The sequence below is a fragment of the Parasteatoda tepidariorum genome, chromosome 3, assembly GCF_043381705.1.
Source record: "Parasteatoda tepidariorum isolate YZ-2023 chromosome 3, CAS_Ptep_4.0, whole genome shotgun sequence".
In the NCBI taxonomy this organism is placed as follows: Eukaryota; Metazoa; Arthropoda; class Arachnida; order Araneae; family Theridiidae; genus Parasteatoda; species Parasteatoda tepidariorum.
In genome coordinates, this window is record NC_092206.1 from 41,703,248 (window position 1) to 41,720,890 (window position 17,643).

Below are 17,643 nucleotides of genomic sequence, written 5' to 3' on the forward strand. Positions count from 1 at the left end.
AAGTGGCAAAGAAAAGAACTTTGATAGTACAATAGAAAAAAAGGGAGGATCATTTTTGTAATTGTTGTAGACACCGTGTAAATATATTTATAATCAGCTCCCGTAAATGCTTTTAAAATATGTTAGAAACGTTTCAATACACTTTTCAAGCACAATTTTTAGATTATTCTTTCTATTATTTCAAATAACAAGTACATCGTTGAGACATCATGACAAAATATAGTCATAAAAGGCAAATATGTAAAACTGTAGTTAATAAATCGTTCAGCTTTTAAGCAGTTAAATAAATTAGGAACACAGAAACAGCTTCGTAGCGAGGTGGAAGGTTATAATTTATGAAAACTGAAAAAGTTAAGAATGGCCATAGAAAATTACCTATTTTGTTTACATTATGCAAAATATATATGGTCTTATTTTCCTTACACATCAACTTCGTTCAATTTTGCAAAGTTAACACAAATGATTTAGCATGCAAAAATATTCGAATTATTTAACAAAAAAATTTAAGATAAATGTGGGAAAGCAATTATTTTTTTATTGGATAAAATAATTAGATCAGATAAGCTTAAAAATAATTGAATTAAATCAATGAATGAAATTACATCAATTGAATATTTAAATTTTCAAGTTAGAAAATGCCAGTTATTGAGCTTGCCTATATTGTTAAAGAAAACCTCTTTTCTTTTTTAAATATTCCATATTCATAGAATCCGTCACATAATTGCAAATGTAAAAATAGTAATAACATCTATAGATATATCTTAAATTAAAAAAATGGTTATGTCACTAAACTTATGGATGTAAAAAAACAAGCATGCACATAATGAGATAATATTTTTATTTTTGAAATATTCTGTGTAGTAATGCTCGAGTACAATAATTTTTTTTTTCATAACACATTTGTACTCATGATCATTGGAAGCCACTCAAGCACTATTGGATTTTTTGAGTAAGATGAGTTTTTGCCATCTTCGAATCGGGGGGGAAGCAGTGGCTTCTGTTACATTCATTTTGGGTAAAACGAAACAGCATTTTTGGATAACTGTAATGATAAGAAAAAAGACAATTTTATAACATTATTATGATTTTTTCTTTTACGATAACCATGCTACTTTAACAACACATTTAAAACAACTTATAAAATTGTGTGTATTTAATATATTCAGTAATTCCTTGAATGAAACTTTCTTTGTATTTTAGAATTAATGGGTATAATTTTATAACCATTGTTGAACAGCCAGCACAATTTTGAGTTTACGACTACTGATGCTCAACTTCTTAGCCTTGTAATTTTAAACCCTATAAAGAGGACAAGAAAACTCCTGGATCAAGTATTGGACGAAACTTCGCATTGCGTTACATGGAAAGAAAAACCACGAAAGTCACCCAGGGTTAGACTGACTGCAAAGGGATTAACCTATGATCCGTTTACTACTGAGGATGTATTATATCTGTACTGTGGTTGGTGTGAACCAGGTGCGGAATTCGTTCCGGTTATAGGATTCAAACCCGTGCCACGTCATTGGAATTTAAACACTCTATCCCTTAAACCAGCAATGCAATTATAATCACTTAAAGTCTGAAGACACAGCACAATTGATTTCAGTGTGAAAGAAAATGAACCATTTTTGCCTCAGAATTTAAAAGACCCACTGTGCCTTTAAAATTTAAAGATTTTATGTAGCTTTCATTTCACATACTTGTACCGCTTGTTGAAGGGAATGTCTGAAATATGTATAAGGGAGAGTCGGGTAGCCCTGCCTACTTAGGGAGTATTGCTTATATTTCCGTATAATATTGAGTAATAATCAATATTTTTGTATGTTTCTATTGTTTTATGATCTAATTAAATAATGCAAAAAGAATAAACCAAAAAAAGAATAGTTTAACTTAAAAAAATAGAAATTTAAAAAAATTTGACTACTGTATTCAACATATTTTCAAAACTATTGTTTACCATGTGACCAGCTGCATAATACTTGAAACTTTGAGAATAATCTTTTTTTTAATATAACAATTAATGTCCGATGGCCCATTGACTTGAAAAAATATTCTATACATATGAAATTGACAGTGGGCGGGGGGTAACCGACACTACCCTAATATGTATTGATTAAAAGGATTTTTTTTTTCATCTTTGATCATTTTATTTATAATATTTTTTTAATACTGAACTTATTCACAAAAAGGACAGTTTTATTTAGTATCAAATATCGATAATACTTAACTTCGAATATTTTATTTATTTCAAATTATTTTTGAAATAATTTATATATCTCTTCATTCAGTAATAAGAGTATATTATAATCAATATAGAAAATATTTAAGCGGATTTATTATCGATTTTATTGTTACAGTATGTATGATCTATATTTGTAATTGTTAAATTTTTGTTTAAATATTGCGCCCTGGGTTAAAAAAGTTAGAAATTAAAATATATTTAAAAAGTAGTAATTTTTTCTTCTAAATTTTGTNTGACAGCCAGACCCCTTTGGTCGTCATTAGAGGTACACTTACTGCACAGCGGTACATCGACGACATCCTAAGGCCTGTTTTGCTACCGTTCCTTTTGCAGCTCCCTGGGCTGGTTTTTCAGCAGACAATGCCAGACCACATACGGCACGTGTTGCTATGAACTGTCTGCAAGATTGTCAAACTCTTCCTTGGCCAGCCAGGTCACCAGATCTCTCTCCCATCGAGCATGTCTGGGATATGATGGGAAGGCGATCGCATCTGGCACGGAATGTTGATGACCCCCTTCGACAATTGGATCGAATTTGGCAGGAAATACCGCAAGAGACAATCCGGAAGCTTTATCGGTCTATGCCACGCAGTGTGGCAGCTTGTATCCAGGCTTGAGGCGGGTCAACACCTTATTGAATTTGTAACTGTAATTCTGCAATAAATTATTCAATTGCTCTGAAATTTTAATCATTTACTATTCTGTACATTGTCTTGCTATCCACTAATTTTCGTTTCTATCGCACTACTCCATCTTGGTGCGTCGATTTTTTTGTTATAAAGTGTACATATTGTATTGCCTAAAGAAAGGCAAAATTTTATCTAACAATTATAAATCAGTAAAACTCAGAACAGTTTTTAAAAAAAAAATATTTTCAAATAATGTTATTTCATAAAAATATAACTAATGAAAGCCACTTTGGATAATTTTGAGCAAAATTGTTACTATCCACAAGCAGTCGCGAGATATGAAAACTTCTCTTTCAAGTCTAGTTGCATCTTGCAACGCTAAGTAATGGAGTGACAGTTTCAGTTGGAAGCGGATTGATTTATTTTTCCGGTAAATCTGATTTAATTCTGAACTCAATAATTTCATATTATTTTTGCTCCTTTCAATGGCTAAAAACCTTTTGTTCACCTTTGAGTTTCGTCGTTCTTTCTATATTCATGAGAGCTATTTAAATCTTATATGAAGAAAATAATTAGTACAATGTGATTATATCTTTAAATTGAATTGTATTCTTTTCTTCGAGAAATACAAAAGACTTTCATGGTCCAGTCTGAAATCATGTTGGTCAAATGCTATTGTAAATGATCAGCAATAAGTAAGTGATAAAAATTTGGACGTAAGAAAGGAATAATAAAAGTAAGAAATATTACTCAGACAAAGAATTTACCTATAATAACATTTATTTTGCTGGCAAAATGCTTGAATTATACAAAAAATATTATATCAAATAGTTTAAGTGACGTAGATTCCTTCTGAGTACTATATTCTTACGTTACCGCAACCAATTTTTTTTTGTTGAAGTTTTTGACACAAAGAGCCGGTTAGGGCTATACTGCGTCTACAACTAGGTGGTTATTATACATCTAGGTTGGGGATTTTTTAAGCATTAGTTTTACTACTTATCACTTATTTTTTTTCGTAGAAATATATACAATTTTTTAATTCAAGTCATTTTTGGAAGTATAGAGGAATTCAATTCTTTCTTTTCGTAGAAATATATACAATTTTTTCATTCAAGTCATTTTTGGAAGTATAGAGGAATTTTTAACTTTGAAAGTTAAATTCAATAATAAAAACGAAATATAGATAATTAGTTAATTAAATGTGGGTAATATTTTTGCAATTTATGCTTGTTAATTTAGATTTGCTGCTATTGTAGGAATAAAACATTAATTTCTGCATTTTCGCACTAACTACGTAATCAAAAATATAGATAAAATGTTATATTGGATTTTGTGGAACAAGAGAAAAATTCAACTTTTGATGTGAAATCAATATTTGTTCAAAACTGAATCTAATTAAAATTATATCTAAAACAAAAAAAAAAGATTGAATAATTAATGGATCACCTGAAGATCGTGAGGTATTTGTTTGAATAATCAAGTACCCCTGGAAGTCAATCGATTCCAAAAGGTAATTTTCGCGACACATTCTAATAATACCAATCTTATAAATTAAGTATAGAATGACAACTGAACAAATAGATTGTGACCAAACAAAACTACACTACCTAATCCACATCCTAAATGACTTGATGAATGTAAACTTTCCTGACAGATCAGTAGGTTTCAGTTATACAGAACCATACACAAAAAAAGTTTTATGAAAGTTTTATTTTGTACTCATCGTAAAATAATATTCAGTGTTCCAAAAAAGTTAGTCCAAGGCAAAACAGGAAAAAATCAAACAAAATAAAAAGAAAGTCCTACGGATATAATCAAATTATACAAGATATGATAAATATTTAATTAAAATCTCCATTAATAAGATTGACCTATGCGTTTTACGTTATCTTCGAGATCAAGCAATATTTACTCAACAAATATGACAAAAAATTAAAAGCATTATCCATATCTAAACACTTAAATCTATGAAAAATAATTTTAAAAGTTTCCAAATGATTTTAAACAAGTATAATAAGAACTTTTATACAAACACTTTGTCAACGGAAGCAGGTGCATCTTTTTCTGAAGATACTGTAAAAGAATAAAAAAGAATATTATTAAATGGAAATGTTTATAGCTTCTATAGCTAATAGCTTCTATAGCTAAAAATTTTTAATAAATGAGAGAGGTGGGTTACTTTTACGCCCTTCGTAGCATTGCAGAAAAAGGAGCAGCAAAACAACAGCTGTATTTGCGTTCATGTTTATAAATTTTACGTTAACCTGAAAAATCAAATGATGTAACAAATGAAATTTTGGGGAAATCTAAAGTTAAAACTTATTTTTTAGAGTGTTATCTTGTATAAGGTAATATAGAAAGGTCAAAGCTGGGTATGTGGGTAAAACGAGGATTTAATAGCTCTTTGATGCATAGTTTACAGAAGAAAATAATAGTTTAACCTGATAAATGACTTTATGTCTGTTTGATAATTTTATTATTGCAGTCATTGAACAAAACTTACACAAAGCTAACTGTAGACAATCCCCATGTTATATGTAGAAGAATAAAAGAATTGTGGCGAGTTGTTTGCCCCTTCCAATATTATGAAAAATGTTATCAGAAATGTTATGATTTTAATCCACTAAATGCATTGAGAAGAAATTGCATGAAGGCTTATTTCATATAATTTTATTATTTGATGTAATTTCTCTTAGCATTCTTTTAATAAGCAATGAAAATTATACAAAAATTATCTTTTTTTTAATCTAATTCTAAACCTAAAATAATAATCAGTAATAGGATCAAATTTTTTGATTTTTAGAGTAGTTTCTAAGTTATTTTATTCAGTTAAAAATTATTGGCACAAAAGCCAAAAAAATGCTATACCACGTCAATCACTTGACTGAAACTAAATATGCAGTAAAGTTCCGGAAAGTACCTATTGTCTTTCAAATAAGCAATAAGATACTGGTGTGAAGTTTCACCAAGTAAAGTTAATAAATGAGGATTTGAATGTAGAGGTTAGGGCACAAGGTTCAGTTATAGACATGCTGTGCCAAACAATACTGCAAAACAGATCAAAAGCCTAACAGCATGCAAAAATTCATTTGTAGTACAATTATAGCTGATAAAATAGTATCAATCTGAGGAAGCTGTTAAAAAAAGAAAATTGCATTTTATTTTAGTTTAGCTTCCTTAGAACCCATACATAGCATAGAATATCGTGTTACAATAATTATTTAACAGATTAACGATTCTTAAAATCAATGCAAATGAAATCTTACCACTTAATCGAGTATTCTTTCAAGAATATAAAATAACGAGAACATATTTAGATATTTATACTCTCATTTCAATGCAATTTTTTTCATAAGATGTTGTTTGCTCGAAAACAATAAATAATGAATTGAACAAACAATCTGTCAATACGTCGCTCGAATTATTTGTTTTCAAAACATGCCTTCTTCGCATCAATGTCATCTCATCACAGATTTATGCATTCATTTTCTACCGTTGCCATCTGCTTCACATATTTTCCATTTGATTGAAGCTCAGTTAGTTTTCATAAAATAATATGTTCATTTACTTATTTTTTTTCGCCAAATCGTATGAATACTACCTTTTTTCCAGCAAAAATAGGGTCGATTTAGTAAAAGATTACGAGTACACAAATTTTTACTTAATTTTTTGGCGTCATAATTTCAATTAATTTCAAGAGTAAAAGACAACAACCCTTTTAATCGCTTCTTATTCATCACTGTTTTTTCCTTTGAAAACGGTATTTTGTAGGAATATTTTTTAAAGACAAATTAACAATTATTTTAGTTTTGCTTAAGAACACTTTGTTCTTCAATTAATCGTAAAAAAATTAATGCTTACGTGGATTTGAAAAATAATCATCTGCACTCGAATATTTTACTTGCTATAGAGACTTGAAATAATTCAAATTAGGAGCGATATTTATCTCTGCACTAAGCTCTTTTATTTTCAAAACTTTCTACATAAATAAATGTTAAGATATATGCATCGCAACATCTAATATCTCTCTTTTGTTACTTTTGATGGATATAAATTCAAACACAAGCTTATGAATTAAAGATCACGAAAGAAAAATATACTTCTCCACAACAATAAATAAATATACAATATTTAATGGGAAAAATTGAGACGAAATTCGCGGAAAAAAACTAAAATTGTAATAATTTTCAAGCAATTTGTATTTCAAAAAAAAATGTTTTATATTTATACATAAAATTTCATATTCATAAAATATTTTTATATACACCTACTATTTTTTTAGGCTTTTAAATGTAATAGATTTTGTTATTTAAAAGAAAATGTAACTTTAAATGGATCACCCAAAGCAATGTATGGTAGCAACGATTTTTTAAATATAAAGCCACTTTTTACTGGTTAATATAAGGATATTTTGCATTTTTCCTGTTTTATTCATTATACCAGAAAGACAAATAAGTAAATGTTTTTTATCAGTTTCTAAGTCTTTGCTGGTTTTATTGTCGCAAAGTTTAAAAAGAGACATTTAATTACTGAAAAGTTGCTAAAATATGTGTTGGAGTCTAGCGTATAACACCAGAAACGTTTCTGCCAGCGTCCGGTATTTTCAATAGAGTAATTGTCAGAGAAAATTGCTCGATTCTGGTATATTTTGTCTATCAAAATTTTTCAATAGCCATCGTGACGAATGGCACTGAATATAAGTGACATTTATATACGGGAAGTGCACTTTTAAAAGGTATTTTGCATAACCCATGTAGACCTAACGGAACACACACATCTCACGAATTAGGAGATTTCTATGAGAATTCTTATCTGAAAGAGGACTGTTTTCACGCCAATTAAACGTTTTTTTTTTACTCCATTCAAAATTCATAGTAGCTAACAGAAGAAAATATTGATTTAGTTAAAGAAAATAAACACTTTTTTTCCGTCACCTCCTGGACGCCCCCAAAACACGTAAGTAGACAGTTATAATTACGGTTTAATTTCCATGTAAAGCCACATATGACACATTCAACTTATTAATCATATGGAAGCGTTGAAAGCAATTGAAATCTAGAATTGAAATTACAAACTGCAATAAAATGTGCTCCTTTTAAAAAAATTTCTAGTTTGATATTCATTACAGACTTAATTTTCGTTTAGATGATTTAATTTTTGCTGTGATTCATTATTTCCTAAAAAGCTAATATTATAATATCCAATGTTTGAATACGCTTCTCTTCCCCCTCCCATACTCAAAAGTATAAATTTGAACAGTTTATTTGCATACATCAAATCGAAGCTTTATTTTTCTTCATCAATTCTGTGAAGAAAATATTTTTTTGAATATACTTTTGTGTTATAAGGGACATGATAAAAATTTCCATTAAGAAAATATTATCATTTAGTTTCATTTCAATTAAAGCATTTATGATATTGCAATTGATATCTGCCTCTTTTACTTTCAAAAGAATTTTTTAAACGTATTAAAAATTGCTTTTATCAAAAAAATAATTAGCATAGAACTTATTTTGGAAATTGAAGGAAAAAAGATCTAATTCTAGGAAAGTTTTTTATTTTGTTTTCGTATAATGTGAAAAATCGATTTTTTTTCGGTTCATTCTACCATTCATTTAAACCTTTGATTACATATTTATTTATTTTAATATTTCTGCTTTTATTTAATTTTTTTTCCTGTAAAGATTTTAATAATTGATTTGAATGCAGAGTTTTAAGGATTTAGCTAACACAGTGAAATAATTCGTTGCACGTTATTTTATATTTCATATTTTTTTACTTTGTTTTGTCGTGTATACTCAATGATCAAAACAAACCCGGTAGCAAAAGCCAACTATGTCATCACGTTATGAGTTGAATATGCGGTTAATGTCACAGGGTCGGGCAAAAAAGGTATGAAGTGACAAAGACATAGTACAAACATAACTTAAGGATTTAATAAACTGAAATCCGAAGAATCTCTGGAATCTGATGTATTTAGATATTAATATTCTTTTCTCCTCAACAAATTGTTTTTTATCATTTTTTTTGCATCTTGTACTTGTAATATATTACATATTAAAGGAAATATGTACAAATTTATCGATAAATGATACTAAATCGTTTATCAAAAAAGTAAAAACTCACCACGCCATTATTAACCAAATAATTTTTAACTAATTTGGATAATAGACTCTGCGTGTATTATGGTATTTGCTTCAGTTGTAATAGACAGCAAATATACTAATATAGGCATTATGCATTTTAATAGTAAAGAAGGTACTTATCAAAACTGAATCAATACTTCGCAGTTTAATACTGTGGGAAGAGATTCGTTATGACCCCTCGAAAATAACAAATGAAAATCACTTGATAAGGCAATTTTGACCATGAAATCAAACTGCTAAAACCTGTTTTGAGGAATATAATTTAAAAAAAGTCACCGGGACGCCAAAAAATAATAAAAAATGGAATTACTTTATGTTATGCATTTCTGTTGCAGTGTATCTTTTAATTACGAGCAAGATTTCATAGTATGTTTGTAGTACTGATTTATTGATTATTTGTATTTTTTCACTTCATGCGAAGAACGGTTATTCAGATAGAATTATCAAAATATTGTTCTAAATAAGTTAAGTTAGGTGTTATAAGTCTTACTGGTTCTGTTTAAATATTCTAACTGCAGAGATTCAAATATGTAACATAAAAAATAAGAAATTATACAATTTAGTCACCCATATTTATTCAACACGGTTGCTAATTCGGTTGCTAATATGATATTTTATGTTTGCAATGACATTGTATTTTAATTGCTCTTTAGAAGTTTTATATTCTTTGACTTCAAGAACTTTCCTACTTCATAAATTCAAAAGTTTTCTTAAAAAGGCTCACGTATCAGTCTCTTCAGTACTTGATAAACTTGAAGCCATACTAAACTTTTCAGATCTTTTAGATAGTTATCAATGAGTACAATGATTTTAACTCTCACAGAAGTTCATTTAATATATTTTTGAAAAACCAGCATTTTCTTAGATAGATGATCTATATGAAGAATGTAGTTTAAAATGTCTAAGTTACAATTGTATGATTTACATTTTGGAACACTGGTCAAACGGTGAAAAACAAAGATAATCACGATTCATCTAGCAAAACTTGCATATGAACAAAAATTTACTAAACAGTTTGAAATTATATCTGTTAAAACGTATGTCAACTCTCTAAAAGGCTTTGAATCATGATTAATTCATTACACGTTGCATTGTGAATGTTCTCCGAAGAACTAATGAGCGTGTGTCTCTTTGATATGTCCTTTTCGGAAGCAGGTGAGTTGACATCTGCCTTGCGCAAGCACAACACAGATCAAGGCCTATCTTAATGTGGATTTAATAGTGTAAAATTTATCTTGGCCAAAATAGTCATAATTTTACTACAAAAACATTGTTAGTTGTAAAAAACATTTTTATAATCAAAAAAAGGCACAGATAGGACAAAAACAGAGCAGATGATAGAATGAGCTAAGTTTCTAAATGGAGTACAAACAAAATTTACTGAAATAAACAAAATGACAGATATTAAACTCATTCATCTTATATCACAGACAGTGTTAAAAGGAATTTGCTTTCCTTGTAGTAAACCTGAACCGGATAGACAAATTAAAATAATAGTAATCATTCTCAACAATAATTAATTTGAAATATCCTGAGGGACTCATGCTAATAAAAGATAAAATACATTTTACTTAAATTAAAGAAGATAAAATAATATGATTTTTTTTTAATCTATATAAAAGTTTACACAGAATTCTTATCAGTATTCTAAAAATACTTAAACATTTTGTATTAAATTCTTCTATAGCTGAACTGTATTTTTTATGTGTTTTAAAACACAAAGTAATAAAAAAAATGAACAAAACGCACTAAAACTCTGCTCTAATATAACTGCAACTCTTAATTTTGACTGTTAATTTAAAAAAAAAAATCACTGTTTTTCTATTGTTCCTTCGATTTATCACACATTGATATTTTTTCTTTTATTGCTATTCATTTTTTGAAACAATGCGTATGAATAGCTTGAAGTATGGCACGTTTTGAAATTGTTTTAAGAATTTTTTGGATCATCAAGACCTCAATTTCCATGCAATCACAAGATGTTACTGAGCATTGTTTTGTTCAGTAATTTAAATTTCAGAAAATTGAAATGTTTTTATCTGGAAACAACAATAAGGAATTGTTTGAAATAAAAGAAAATCACATATTTTACTATGTGCCTTATAAATGTCTTAGATCAAGCATTTATACGTTATTAGAAACACAAATATTTTATCAGTTACAGTTTTAATCAGTAATAGTTACACAGTCTTCAATTTCTACTAAGATTGATGACCTAAAAATCAGTTACTAAATCAGGACTATTTCCATCAACATTCTACATAAAATATTTTACAAATTAGTTCCTAATGTTTTTCCTAGTATCTAGTTACCTAGTATCCTAGTATTTTATTTCAGAAAGTAATTTATTTTTTAATCATCTGTATAAGAAAAATTCTATGAAAAAATTAACAGCTGAATTTTGAGAATTAGAAAACAAAATATTTCATAATAAATTATTGTGAAAGCACGGGGAAAAGCACAAAAGTATTTTATTGCTCCTCGAATCTGATTGAATGCTAGAATCCATTTCTCCATTTTTTTTTTTACAAATAATTATATTTCCTTAAAAATAAGTGGCATACTGCACTTACAGTGTAAGTGTGCCAACCTATAATCGGATCAGTAGAAAAGTCTGGAAAAACACAGTTCGACCTAATTAAAGAGCTCTAAACAGTTTTCATAATGTAAGCACACTCATTAACTACATAAGAAAATTGAGACAGACAGACAGGCAGGCAGATTAGCACCAAAGCCATATTTTGTTTCATTTCCATTGTATTGGATGCAAAGCAAAATCGATGTGAAAACAGAATGACTGAAGAGTGAAATAAAATGACTGAATAGTGCTTACCTCCACTACTGTGAAATATCCGCAGTTTCAGATAGTACTTTTTCTTATTATAACAAACGTAATAAATTGAGATTTTGAGAAATTAGAATTAAAAGAATTTTGTCTATTTAAACAATTTAGATTCACGGCTAAAAAATCAAATAACCAGTTGAATATAACAGTAAATTTTGATAAAAATAAAAAAAAAAGTTTGGTTTAAAAATGTTTCACTTGACTGCAAAAAAATATATTCCTTAGAAACTTCATATCTCGGATGGCGAGCGCAAAATAAAATGACAGAGTCAAAATCTGCGCCTTTTACATCAATACAATACTCTGATTAAGTTTTTTTCACGCGTATTGAAACTGGATCGAAATATGTTTCTTCTGCTTAACCTGTTCTTTGAAAGTAGGCAAGCAAGTTCTTTAAATAGTAACTATCTGAGGAAAAATCGAATAGGCGTATTTTTCTTGTTATTTCAATTATTAAACCATGGATACATGTCAGCATTTTTTTTTTAAAAATTCGAACTTACGGAGTAGAATTTAATTGAATGTAGAGTACAGGAGCGTAAGATCTATGTAAGACCTTCTCCAAGGAAGACTGTTGCATACAGATCAGAAAGTAATAAACATGAAAATCTATGAATTTATTGATAATTTTAATTGTTGATAAAGCATACATAATAAACTTTTCAACGATTTTCCATTGCTACAGAAAAAATGATTTTTTAAATTGCATACAAAAATTAAGATAAATCTTCGAAAACTGGAGAGACTTGGAAATGGGAATAGAGCAAAAATGAAAGTAAGATATTTGAAGAACGCCGAATGAAACTAAATTGTAATTTAAAATAATAGTAACTATTCGTTGAGAAAATAATGTGATGAAGAAAGTTTGTCTTTGTAGTGTGTTTGTATAAGCTTCCAGAAAATCACACTAATGTACGTATGAATGGATTTATACGCCGTAAAAAAATTCCAAATATCTGAACAACAGAAATGGTGTCAACGACTTAACACTAAAGCGGTGTTTCACCTTATGTTCCATTTCTCTGATATTAAGGATAGTTACTGGTTGATAGAAACGCTTAGAATGCTTTTTTTTACACTACTTGGTACAAATTTGCCTCCAACATGTTTTTTTTTAATTCAGTAACGCTAAAATTTATGATTACAGTATAATATGATACTCAGGAATCAGTAGAGTTATTTTTATGATACAATATTTCGCAAATTTAGTATGCATTTACAATGTATGTTTAGTATACAAATTTAGTATGCATGTACAATATTTCTTAAAAGGAACTTAGTTTGTTAACAAAACATACACAAATCATAGACTAAATATTAATTTAAATTCATACAAAGCCGTAGGAAATTGAAATTAAATATTATAAAATTAGTTTATAAAATTGACAGATTTATGTAAATCTTATGAGAACTTAAACATCTATATAATACAACTAAAATCTTGCATACACTGTTATACGTTATAAAATATTACAAACTTTTAATACATGACATAAATCAGTAATATGTGTGCAAATTCTACTTCACATACTGCGTTAAAAATACTGCAATTCATTTTTAAAATTTAATTCCACAAACAGCTTTTCAATTCGCTCAGAAAACAAGCATATTGTTCAGACATAAATGCAAAGTGTAGTGTTAAAATCAAATATGTAAAACTGTCATTATTAATGAATAGTTCACCTTCCAAGCAATTTAATATTTAAGGAAAGCAGAAACGTTTCAACGATAAACAAGCAAATGTTATGTTTAATTTATAATTTAGGAATACCATGAAGTGGCTTGTGTACTTATCTTATCTAGACAAGCTTTAAGAATTTGTAGTTTACATATTTTATAATCCCGGAAAATATTGAACCGTATAGTAAATACTTTAGTAAAAAAGTTAGACAAAAACAGTAAAGGAAATAGTATGTAATTCGTCATAACTGAAAAATTGTTTTGCAAAGTTTCAACAAATAAATTTTATTTAAACGTTTTACCTCTTAAATTTTAAATGAATGCTTCATCTAATACATATTATTTTGCATATAATTGCTTGAAAACAATGTTATTACTATATTTTTGAATTATATCAGTGGTCATATTAGAATCATGCATCAATAAGTATCATATATAATTATAAACATCTGATATCTAGTATGATATTATATATCATACCTCGATAGTCATAGGTTTAAAAAAAATGAAGCAGTCGGAGCAGCATTTACCATAGTTGAGCTCTTCAATTTATGTATGCTTTGCTTTTAAACGATTGATTCAAATAACTTAAACACGATTGTTAAACAAACATGCTCTCAAATGCTCCCATTTCAGAGCATTCAAAGTGAATGTAAAGTCATACTAAAGATAGATTCATTCGGAAAAGAGAAAAACTTTGTATGTGGGCTTAAGTTTGCAGAACGTGAAATTAATACAGATATTTATGATCATATGATTACTGCTTATGCTTAGTACTTTGTTAGAACAGAATTTTTTCATGAATTATGCGAAAGATTTCTATTAAGTAGGAATTCATATTGGATATGGATATTCAAAAACAAGGTCATTGCTACTTATTTTAAAAATTATTCGAGTAAATTGAACTGATAAGTAGAAATGGCTCTATATGATTTAAATCAATTCATTATCAATGCATTACAGATACATTGTAAATGATAACATATTTAGAAATTAAGATTTGCCAAGGTTTCAGTCTCTTTTAGTTTCAGGTGAATTATAGGTCACAAGTTTCCTGGGATATTTAAACTCCTACATTTTCTTTTATTAAGTTTCCACTAACTCTATTTCTTACAAAATAAATACCGGCGTTGACTTGCAGTATAAATATCCACATCCATTAAGAGATTATAAAAGAGAAAGATTTGTTTTAATTTTTTATTTGAATCAATTAATTATCAATGGATTGCAGATACATTGTCAATGATAACATATTTAGAAGATTAAGATTTTTCGAGGTTTCAGTCTCTTTTAGTTTCTGTTCAATTATAGGTCATAAGTTTCCTGTGATATTTAAACTCCTACATTTTCTTTTATTATGTTTCCGTTAACTCTATTTCTTACAAAATAAATACTGGCGTTGACTTGCAGTATAAATATCCACATTCATTAAGAGATTATAAAAGAGAAAGATTTGTTTTAAATTTTTTATTTAAATCCATTCATTATCAATACATTGAAAATACAATGTCAATTATATCATATTTAGAAATTAAGATTTTTCGAGGTTTCAGTATCTTTTAGTTTCTGTTCAATTATAGGTCATAAGTCTCCTGATATTTTATTTCCTACATTTTCTTTTATTATGTTTCCGTTAACTCTATTTCTTACAAAATAAATACCGGCGTTGACTTGCAGTATAAATATCCACATTCTTTAAGAGATAAAAAAGAGAAATATGAAAAGGAAACCAAGATCAGCAGAATCAAGAAATGCACTGAAAAAAGTCTTTTTTCAAAAGATGTGAAAGAAAGTAAAAGGCGGGAGGAAAGAAAAAAAACCTCTTCAGAAAACACGTAATTTAGTCGTCTATTCAATTCATTTCGTTGAAATACTTGAAAGGAAAACCTCCATCATAAAAATTAAATCTATTTTAAATGGAAGCTCTTTTGAAAAGGAAATGGAAAAGTAGAGCGTTAAGAAGTTAGAAGTAAAATATATTCTCATTTCAGTAAAGTAATTATTGTTTCTTGAGAATAAATACACTTCATTTAGATTTCTTCGTAAAATTTTTGCAATCATTTGGTACAATTTAAATGAAATGGAAAATAATTATAAATGCATCAAGTTTCTAAGTAAAATTTCTTCTATTCCTGCTTACACTCTCATTAATTTGATTGTCAACATTCACCGGTGAAAGTCACCGGTGAATGTCCACCGGTGAATCACCACCGATTTTGCTCGTTCGCAGTAACATGCACATCATTTACATAATAATCTCATCAGGATAATTATTTCATACTTTGCCTAAATATCATCCGGTATTTCAAAAAATAAAAATAATTGGTTTTGTTGGCGATGATCTCGTAAGGCGATAAGGAATCATTCATAGTACAGGTAAGGAAGATATTAACCTCGAAGGAAAAATGGATGAATATTCCAAGAAACCGGTTTTTGAGATCCCAAGGTCCTCCAAGGATCTAGATTCTCTTTTTAGTTAAACATTTCTCATTAAACTTAGTTTGGAACAATGTATGAGATATCTTTGCATCTTACATTTCGAAAATACCCTGAAATGTTTGAGAAAATGTTAACAAATATATTTGTAATTTTTTTTCTTTTTGAAATGTACCTAAGAGTTGCTTAACTTGAAATTTGAAATTCAAGTTTTCAAATTTGGAAAGTATCCTAGTTATTTTGAAAAGAAAATTAACTGCGGGTTTTTTTTATGAAAAAAAATTTCTTTTAAGAGCAAAGGAGTTTTTTAAACCTGGACACTATCAAAACTTCGGCGTAATATCTTTTTATATTCCATGTTGAACAATCCTAAAAGGTATGTGAAGAAACACTATTTTTCATCAAATCGAGCATTCATAAGGAGCGTATAAAAGATCTAAACAGCAAAAAGGCAAAAGGTTTACACCAAGATCTCTCAAATTTACACCATACGTTAAATATTTTCTCTTCCAAAAATTCCAATGTAGGCGCATTTTCATTTTGTCTGCAATTATATACAATCTACAACGAGATGGTGTGTTGTCCTCATTTTTGCTTTTCATCTGCAGAATATACGTTTCAGTTCACCGTTAAAAGTATAAATGCATTTTTTCAGTTGTCGAGTACGAATATTTATATTTTAATTTTCAAATATCAGCAATTAATAATGTATAATTTCTCTCCGATCCTGCTTCGTTATGCCTAGTTCGAATTTGTTTACATATTCTTGCTCATTCACATATTCGTTTTACGAAGTCATTTTATTTCAATAATTAGAACTAGTGCATGTATGCATCCTAAATTACAGATTCTTGCGTTATATTGTCACGTAAAAATAACTTCACTGACTCTTAAGTGTAAGTAACTTAGTATCTTACTAGAATTAAAAATTTTAGTGTAACTAAATAACAAATATTGTGGTTGGTGATAGATACTTTACACAAAGTAATGGGAAATAACATTCAAGATTTCCTACAGCGCCAAGATCTATTCTTGGGTTTTGGTTTAGTGGACCGCCGCTTTGCTTAGTGGAACACTAAGTATACTTTGTATAGTGTATATAGCTATAGTTACCTCTATTTCTGGTGTTCATATTCACGAAATTTTTTTACGAATTATACCAGTACTTATCTATTTGGTATTTCATATTTAATCGCTTTGGTGAATGTCCGAAATATTTATTACATCCGATTTGATATTAATTTATTCGTGGATATAATTACATTTATTCGATATTTTAATACTTACCGACGATAGATTAGAACAAACATCAGTGTTTGGGGTAACGGGTAAATATATATCGGGCAATGGCACTTGACCTTAAAAAAACATCAGTGTAGGGTATACCGGGCAGTGGCACTTGACCTTAAAAAAACATCAGTGTAAGATATACCGGGCAATGTCACTTAACCAGACCTAGTATGACTAGACCTTTGGTACATGTCCGAAATATATACTAGGTCTAGTGCCACTTTGGCTATAGCTTAAATATTTAAAAAAAATGAAGCAAAGCGTTTGAATCAATTTTAAACTGATAACGAAATTATTGCTTTAAGATTAAAAAAAAATAATAAAAACTGCGCCAGATAAGAGTAATTGAAGTAGTTGCTTTATACAGCGCAT

General features: G+C 28.5%; 1 long non-coding RNA gene across 3 annotated transcripts; it reads right to left on the reverse strand.

Moving 5' to 3' along the window:
- Positions 1-821: 821 nt before the first annotated feature.
- Positions 822-6,213, reverse strand: LOC107453427 (uncharacterized). Of its 3 annotated transcripts, none has more exons than XR_001585322.3 (4): positions 6,141-6,213; positions 5,054-5,138; positions 4,908-4,947; positions 822-1,042 (listed from the first exon to the last, which is right to left on the reverse strand). It is a non-coding gene; the product is annotated as an uncharacterized lncRNA (long non-coding RNA). The 3 variants fall into 3 exon arrangements; XR_011636391.1 differs by lacking the exon at positions 6,141-6,213 and adding an exon at positions 5,795-5,818; XR_011636392.1 differs by lacking the exon at positions 6,141-6,213 and adding an exon at positions 5,378-5,401.
- Positions 6,214-17,643: the final 11,430 nt, after the last annotated feature.